The sequence below is a fragment of the Anticarsia gemmatalis genome, chromosome 10 (assembly GCF_050436995.1).
Source record: "Anticarsia gemmatalis isolate Benzon Research Colony breed Stoneville strain chromosome 10, ilAntGemm2 primary, whole genome shotgun sequence".
NCBI classification, from domain to species: Eukaryota; Metazoa; Arthropoda; class Insecta; order Lepidoptera; family Erebidae; genus Anticarsia; species Anticarsia gemmatalis.
The window spans coordinates 7,324,728-7,334,084 of record NC_134754.1 but is presented as its reverse complement, the minus strand read 5'-3'; the positions used below and the strand labels follow the sequence as shown (position 1 = coordinate 7,334,084).

At 34.3% G+C, this 9,357-nt stretch overlaps 1 non-coding gene across 1 annotated transcript; it reads right to left on the bottom strand.

Annotated features, from left to right (window-relative positions):
* Positions 1-5,129: 5,129 nt before the first annotated feature.
* On the bottom strand, positions 5,130-5,201 carry TRNAC-GCA (transfer RNA cysteine (anticodon GCA)). The gene has a single exon. It is a non-coding gene; the product is annotated as a tRNA-Cys (tRNA).
* Between the last annotated feature and the right edge of the window lie 4,156 nt (positions 5,202-9,357).

Sequence of the window (9,357 nt, the reverse complement as noted above, 5' to 3'; positions counted from 1 at the left end):
TAGAGCATCATTTTTTATGCAGGTTGTTTTGAAAAGCATTATCGAGATGCGGTGTGCACGTTGTCCAAAAATTCCTTGTTGAATGTGCCGCGAGAGACACATATAACGCGACAGAGCCAGCTCTAACTTAAACCTAACTTAGATGTAGAGCCTCTGGGGGACCGCATTGAAAACCCAGGGTTGACATTATGTTGGGAAAACAAATTCATTGCTGGAAAAATACATTGAATCATTTTGCAACACTATTATATCCACAATTTAGGTTTTATTACTATACATTTAATCTGGCCGGTTTTAAGTTAAACCTTCAGAGAGATTATATCTACTATTTAACCGTTCGTATGAAGACATATCCAATGTATAGTCAATAGAAACAAACATAATACCTGACCGACCTGTTGGTAATGTCTGCACATACGGAACCTATTTTAAGGTATAGCCTATAAAAATGTTTTACAACCTTACTTATAACATCTTGCCGCGTGGATCCCATCTTAAGGGTGGCTTTACACTAAGTATGCGTTTTGCGAATATTACATAATATATGCGGCTTCCTAGGTTTAACGGAATAATATATATCTTGAAAGCTAAAATTTTCCTTAATACAATTTTAACTTTCCCCATGTGGATTTTACGCATATGATTTTTCATATAATTAGCAGAAATTTGGTGTGATGCAACAGATTAACTTATACTATTTTTACATCTATGGCCCAACTCCAATATAAGGATTTGAATAAATTCTGAAAAACTGGATATAGTGTTTTGATAAAATAATGCGCGACCATCAATAAAAATGCTTGAAAACGTGATTGGAGAATGATAAATTACAGTGATTATATCAAACAGTTGATAAGCGTAATGCGACATCGATAAGTGGACCCTTACCTTAAAGAAAGTCCAAATTAGTCATAAAATTTTCCGGGGATCGAGGCCATAAATATTTAACGAGCAAGTTTTAAATATATATTACTTCAGGGCAGCGAGTTACTTCGGCGACGTCTAAATGTCAAACAATCGTCTCAAGTTTCACGCGTTACCTGACGGTTGTCAAGATAAAATCGACTACGCACTTCAGTGTCGTTCGAATGACAGACAGATTAAACTTTCACCTACCTTCGCTTCAATATTATCGGAAAACAGATAAAAATATACGTGTAATTTTATCTAGAAAACTCTTGAGTGTTTCGGAAACCCCCACGTCTCGATATCCTTTTATATATCAAGTATTCTGTGTTTGTCATGTGTCATGTTTTGATAACTTTTAAATAAAATGACGGCGTCGTTTCTATGCTTTCCGGCGTATATAGTAAATAATAAATATACATTACAATTTCAAGCTTAAGCTAAGCTAGTCTTTATCATGTTCTAGAAACTTAATAAGTGTCACCGCGTCATATTAGTTATTAAAAAGACAGCAAAAAAAATAATGTATCAACCAGATCCGGAATTGTATATTTTCGTCTTTCCCGCATTCATTACATCAATAATAATTAAAAGTCCACAACGGTAACCTATACGTTATACGGCGAACTCTAATATTCCGACCGCAGTTCATTCATCGGAAATCAGCGGTGCGCGAAAAAGAGCCTGAATGTGTGGTCCGGTCGAATAGCCACCGCGAATGAAAACCTCTCAATTGAAATGTTTATTCAAACACAATGGGATATACGTATGTGGATTGAACTGTGCATGAAAGAAATATCAGCAAATCAATTGCAAATTCAGAACAATTCTAATTAGATCTTTTTTAAACTCGTCCTAAATATATTAATTAATTGTTCGTTATTGTTTCACAAAAAGCGTTGGCAATAATTTATTTAGAATATTAATAGGCAAAATGAAATATGAATGAACGAATATGTTGAAATCTATTAAACTAGTCGTGATATTTATCTAGACAAAATTAAATAATTCATTATTCCACCGCAAAACGCTTTTTGCGTAAATTTATTCGTTGTCATGAAGCAAATTCATGCAATTCATTTCATCAAAACAATATCCATCAAAAAGCTAATAAGAGTCGAGTCGGCTGACCAATTAGTCGAGTGAATTTAAATTAAGAACTCGGCTGAGGAGCGCGAACCGATCGGCCGCGTAATTTGACAAGTCTTTAGATTCGGATCAAGAATTCCGTTATAATATTGAAAAGTAACTTCTTACTTTTGTACTCGTATTTCGTTAAAAACTCTCCACTTTCCTAACAGTTTATAAATGTCACCATTATAAGAACTTTCTTTTTTGTTTGTTTAACACAAATAAGGTAAAGTTGGGCGTGTTTCTACGGCGCTCTTTAAATATTGAAACAATGTAAATATATTTTACGCTTATTTATGTGAGTTTTCTCCGTGGTTTCGCTCAATTCTCTTTGCTTGAAATTACGCGAAGTACGTATTTACTGCTCAATTTCGTGTTGGTTTTATTCAATAAAAGCAAGCAATAAAACATATTCGAAAACTCTTTGAACATACTTCATAATGTTTTCTAGTTTAAAAAGTTAACGAATTACCTCGACATACAAATCGAGGTTTGGTTCAATAAATATAGTTACACTTAATACAACTCTCTCTTCTTCTCCAGGCTATTATCATAATAAGAACACAAAACGGTAATTTTCCGTCGGAACTAAAAATACAACATAACGAATTTTTGAACCTGTTATCCTTATAAAATAATGAATGGACGAAACGCCGAAAACATTTTTACTTTTCTACTTAATATCTGGAAGAATAGAGCACAACCTCGTTACATATTTATGATAATACGGAATATTTATAGAGACCGAACCTATAAAATTTTAGCTAAACCAACAAGACCGGCGGCGCGTCTTCAAAATATATTTTAATTAAAGTGGCGCCTAAGATTTAAGCGGCACGATGCGATCAACGCTTAAAATTTACCGCTCTAATTAAAACTATAAGCAGTGGGGTAACTTCTGATAGCGGGCTTGTACCCTCTACTATATTATGTTTAGCTAGCGCGTGTACCCCAACTTACCCAATACACTTACTACTTACCTGTTGATCGATTAGTCTTTGCATATGTTTTCTAATATCTTGTCTGCCTCATGACTGTATATGTTACTGTAAAAGCCCGAACTGTGGTAAATCCTAAGATTTTCCGGTAAAACCTAAGATTTACCAACTCTCAATGGTAAAAGTCCGAACAAGCCAGAGTTTAAAAACTATGTTACGATTGTATAAAAAAATCCTCCTTCATAACTATGTTTATAACTATTTCACGGTATAATTATATTAATTATATACTGTGACATAGTTATAAAGAAGGAGTTTTGGGCATAGCGACATGGGTAGGTTAGGTTAGAATTATTATGGTTAAAAAAAAAATGGTTATTTTTTTTAACCACTCAGAAGGAGGAGCCCCGCGAAGCGGGGCTCCGGCGACATCTCGATATCATCAAGTGAATATAGGTAAAAGTTCGAAATAAAATAATTTTTCGGACTTTTACCATTGCGAGTTGGTAAATCTTAGGTTATACCGGAAAATCTTAGGATTTACCATCGTTCGGGCTTTTACAGTAACATATATAAATATTGTAATGTTACAAATGAAGTCGGTGAAAGTATAAAAAAATAACACATGAAACTGCTGGATAAAAAAAAACTAGTTACGTAAATACCGCATTTGTAGTCACGAGATCAGGATATTCTGAACATTACAGGTATATATTAATATAATGTACTAACTAATACTATTATAATTATTGTGGTCAATCAGATTAAGTACTGTACCTAGTTATAAAACCGCGTAATAATTATACCAGTGCAGTACTACATAGCTAGCCCTATGGGACGGTAACAAACAAACTGACTGTAAACTAGCCTAGTTTATGCGTTGTACTTGAATACAAAATTCGTTTCGCGGAAAACAGTAAGTTGAATTTTAACCAAAACAAGGGTATTTTTAAATCTCTATGAATTTTATTTAATACGCTACTTTGTTGTTTGTTTACAAATAAACATTGAATTTGATGAAGCAGTAAAGCATAAATGGATTAGAATAGTCACTACATTCTGATTTTATTTAGAAAGCAAAAAAAAATATTTCTGCCTTCCATTTCTTCGCCTCCTCTCAAGTATTGTTTACAACAAGCATCATTGTGACAACTATTCATCTGTCATTTCTGATGATGTGATGTCGTCCTGGCCGATTTCGGCTACGGCGGACAGTTTCATTGAAACCAGCCAATTGTGCAGGACTTTGTTTATAGTGGCTAAGTATGTGCACAATACGCAGGTACACTCTCTGTTCCTTTATTCTCATAGTCTGGTGGGACGGCTAAACCGACACGACCAGAAAGAAGTCAGGCGCAGGACTGATGGTTTTACGTGCTCTCCGAGGCACGGAGGTCTAAGGGAGGACCTCACCTTCATAACTCCGGGCAATCTCTGAGAATTTTTGAACAGAAAATCTCAGAAAAGACTTATTGGCCCGACCCAGAATTCGAACCTGAGACCTCTTGCGCGGCAGTTGCACACACTACCGACCGCGCCACAGAGGCAGTTCATTTCTAAAGGATATGCAAAACCTCGATAAATTTTCCCAATCACCGAGCTATTTGATCTTTAAGCCCTTATTAGCGGTAAATATTCTACCGTTTATGATAATATGTACACAAGTGGTCGTCTATTACCTTGCTGAGGTCAAACAGGCAACGCTTCATAAATTATTAAATACTGGTCGTTATACTTTACCTAATGATGTACATAAAATTCCACTAACATGGAGTGATAGTGCTTTGTATCCATGAAACTGCTGAGAAGGGTTTGTTAACATATCGAGAAAATATTGTTGATTTTCTTCTATTGTATAGAGTACAATAATGTTAGGTATTTGTCAATATCATTAGATGGTATTTATAGTATGAATATAATATATAGTTTTAATTTTTAAAATACATAATATAAGATTACTCATAAACAGTTGCACATCATAAAACCTATCGGTTTTACTAAGTCAGATTATAGGACATAGTAATGTCTTACATAACTTATTAAAGCCACCTATTGCACTTGGTGGTAATAATAAATAAAAATAAAAGGTTTCTATTGTGAACAGTAAAATTAAAACTATGCGCGAAAAAATCAACAAGCGCAAAAAGAGACACTAGGGGACACCCGGGTTTGAACCGGGGACCTCTCGATCTGCAGTCGAATGCTCTACCACTGAGCTATATCCCCGTTGACAAGGTGCTCGAAATTAGCGTTCTCGCAAAATTCAACAAGTGTTATCAGTTATTGAAAACAATTTAGTTTTAATAATAGCTAATATTAATCACTTGATAATTTAATAATCTGTATTCTAATGAAGAATAATAAATATAGGGAATTATTGGTGTACTTTAGTACATCTTGTTGAATATTTTGTGTTTGCAGGAAAGACGACTATAAAATTGGACAATAAGACAACATAAGTAATCATGTGTAGTGCCACTGTTGGAAGTACATGTATGATGTAGAGCACTTTACAATATTGCGTCATGTTTATTTCTGATGTAACTTATAAAAATACTTGCAGGTATTATGTTAATTCTGTGAATATCTGCAATTCAAAGTGCATTTTTCATTTTTAAGTGTCTTATGTAGCGTTGATATAGTTGTGATTTGATTTTTAACATTTATTCGTTATAAGAAAGTAGATAGTGAGTTGGGGAGAAACAATTAAAATTCGGACTTTTTAGCTCAATTGTGAACAGTAGTAGTGCGAGTGATGTGCTAAAAACACATTTCAAAACTGTTTATGGAGTTCTAATTATAAACATAAATATATTATAAACTGTAAAAAAAATTAAATTTTGCTTAGAAGTTTGAATATATTTGATTATCAGTTACGTGGGTATAGTAGTAGTTACGTAATTTACTCCTCTAAAACAGTGTATTTTGTACGTGCCCTGACATAATGTTTGATTTAAAAAAATACCTTCTAGACATGCCCTTTAATTACAGAACATTGTAGCCAGCATTTGATTCATTCACATAATTTAATAAAAAGGGCATTAAATATAAAAGCAGGATTGCCGACACAACGGCGGGCTAATGAAAAGTAAAGATAGAGTTGTTCAAAGGTTCCGGTCAATGAGCGCACACCCCGCCCGCCAGATGGCTCTTCTGTACACCTAATTTCCTCATTCTTCCAGCTCGCGACTTCTTCCCTAATTAACTAACTAGCACTTGATAGCTTAATAAAGGTTTGTTTAAAAACGAATCGTCGCATTGCTCTACTTCCACCTTTAAACATAGCCTACAATTAGTTGCAGTCAGTTCTATGAAGCGAGCTTATTTTCAGAAAGGTATTGAATTAAATTCTGTTTAATTATTCACCACGGCGCCAGGCTAAACCCGGCGCAGACGACCTTCTTCTAATAGATTAGGTTACCTGTACAGCTTTGTGATTCTCTGTCTATTTAATTGACGATGACTTTAGACAGGCTCACACATATGTCACTATCCTCACACACAGAGTCAATTTTACCGGTTTGTAGGGCAAAGTATGGGCAATAATTACTTTATATTCTAAAAAAGAATGCTGGTAGTCTTGAAATACTTTTTTTTCTGTTCTTACACTTATAAGTAAAAATTTCTTATTTGTTTCTTTTTACATAAAACTTATAAAATACGAAGCTATGACGGACGGTCTCGTAAACAGACCATGTTGTGATGACCATTCTTACAGCGCACCGCGGGGATGCGTAATAATAAAGGCCTACCCTAAAAAGAGCAGGGATGAACATCCCACAGAAAGGAAAAAGTAACTTGGAATGTCCGAAAGCAACGATCCGTAAAATAGTCTTGCGTCCGTTTCAAGAAATAACCACAAAAACAGACATATTTCATGTGAAGGGATAATGTACAACACACGTTTTGTACTACCCACAAATAGCGGACAAAAAATTGAATTATACATTCGAGAATTGTAGTTATTACATCTTAAATCTTGCAGCAAATCTAAAGAGAATGGTTTCATGTTACGTGAAGCACAAATCGCTTGTGGTAAACAGAAACAAGAATTAGTTAGTAGGCCTGAGTGAGGAATACTGCCTGGTAATAGTGAATAACTTCATATTGGTCAGGCTCTGTGCCAAGTCAGGCTATTGAGGACCTCAATTGATTCGTAACAAGGCAATAAAATCATCATATTTTTCCACTTTTAGTAATTTATTGTGTACACTAATATTATAACAATAGAATATGAAAACTTAGGCCATTACGTAATTTTCCATTGTACAGTATTGACCACGTACTGAAGTAATTTTATTGACCACACGTTTTATTTAGTGATGTGGTGGTGGCGGGTGGTGGGGCGGGTTGTGTGGTGGTGGTGGGTGGCCGGGAGGATGGTCACCAGGGTGGCCTGGAGGGTGGTCGGGCTTCGGTGGTGGTGGCGGCATTACTGAAACAAATAAGTCATAAAGTTGTAATTATGGCGAAGGTATTATTAACTGGGGCCTTGAAATCAATAAATGTTTTAATAGTTGATGTTTCTAGAACCTGAGTCGTTTGATGTTTATTTGGAAGGAAATAACTACCACAGTTAATTTCAAATTATTTGAATATTTAACATGGCAATTTGGACATGACGTGTCTATTTAACTTCTCTATGACGTCTGCCCTTTTCAATATTATAGCAATTCTTTAATGTGTAACGTTATGCTACATTGCATACCTAGGTCGAGATCTTGGTAAATACGTTCACACTTATCAATCACACTCATCAGAATTTCCCACCACTCTAAAACTACAATAATTCCGCGTACAATATAGATTTTATCAAGCACAAGTAAGTACAAACACACTTAAGAAATATCTTGATAATGTTATTGATCGTAAATAATTTTACAATCTTGCTGTGATAATATTGTAAGAGGTAATTGAGATTAATTCATTATTTACTAGAGAAATTGCACTACTAGCTTTTGCCCGGGACTCCGTCCGCTTAAACTCTTCTTACGAGTAAATGGCTTATACACCCATAGTTCCCGTTCCCATATGATTTCTGTAATAAAAACTATCCATCATCTTTTTGCGGGTCTCAAACTATCTTTACACTAAATTTCATCCTAAGCGATCCAGTGATTTAGACATGAAGGAGAATCTGACAGACACATTCGCATTTATAACATTAGTATGGATCTTTTATTTCTATACTCAAGTAAAACAGACTTTGAATACAGACTTTAACTGATAATTATGTCGGAAATGAACCGGTAAACTAAATCGTTACGTGCTTAAACACAACCGAAAATGCTCGAGTTGGCTGCAAATAAAGGATACTTATGTACCTATATACAGTAGAAACAATTTAGTATATAGATACTGAATTCAAATAGTTTGCTTTAAAAGAAGCCAAGTACAAGGTAAGGTTGCAAATAAAGTGCCATGCGTTGCGTAGAGACCTCGCATGCATTCAGTCAACATGAGTGACAATTTTGATCGTAAAAAGGTTGGAGGTTTATGAATAATATATGTAAGGGTACGTGTTAGCTTTGATTATAAACCTGGAATATCAGCAGAATTTGATTATAACTTGTGATGCATGTAAAAAATTTAATTTAACGAAACTTAAGTTTAACTAAAAGGGAAACTAAGTTTAACTAATATAAGTTTTCGTTTTTATTTTTTAGATTAAAATTGTAGTTTTCACAAATAAATAAAATAAACATTCACAGTATAACTGGCAAGCTTTAGTAATAAAAACGGAAATCATCGTTAGTCTGTGTAGAAGATAACTACAGCGATCAAATAACTTTTATTTACTGCTCTTTCAAGACTCAAATGAAAGGCAGGAAGTATTTCTGGGAAGGGGCCTAAAGGCATAGTATTGAGAAGGCTATAGAGATTATCTTTGAGATATGTATATCTATGTGGCCCTTTGATCATCGCGATCGGTACTTGCAATTTAGACCACACGTTGTATAATTTCGAATGGGAAACATTATTAAATATTTAAGTATGTATGTAGTAAGTGGTACCATAGCATTATATTTTACGCTACAAATACAGTTTAAATGGTTTCTAAAGAAACTTGAATAACATTTTCCGCATTATTTATAAAACCTTAAAGCTATAACAATATTACATAAAAATACTCACTTGTATTTTTCAAATAAAGGTCAACACAAAGTATAGCTTCGGGTAATGTTTGTGTTGTATTTGAGTACCGAGATCGATCGATGGTTTGTTTTATATTCCTTATCTACCGTCCGTTGGTCGATACATTTATCTAACGCTTGATAACTAATACAAATATTGTGGCTAATTTATTTTTATCTTTACAACATTTAAGCACATAATATGCTTTGACTGCTTGTGACTCATATATTGTTTCATAATAGGTACA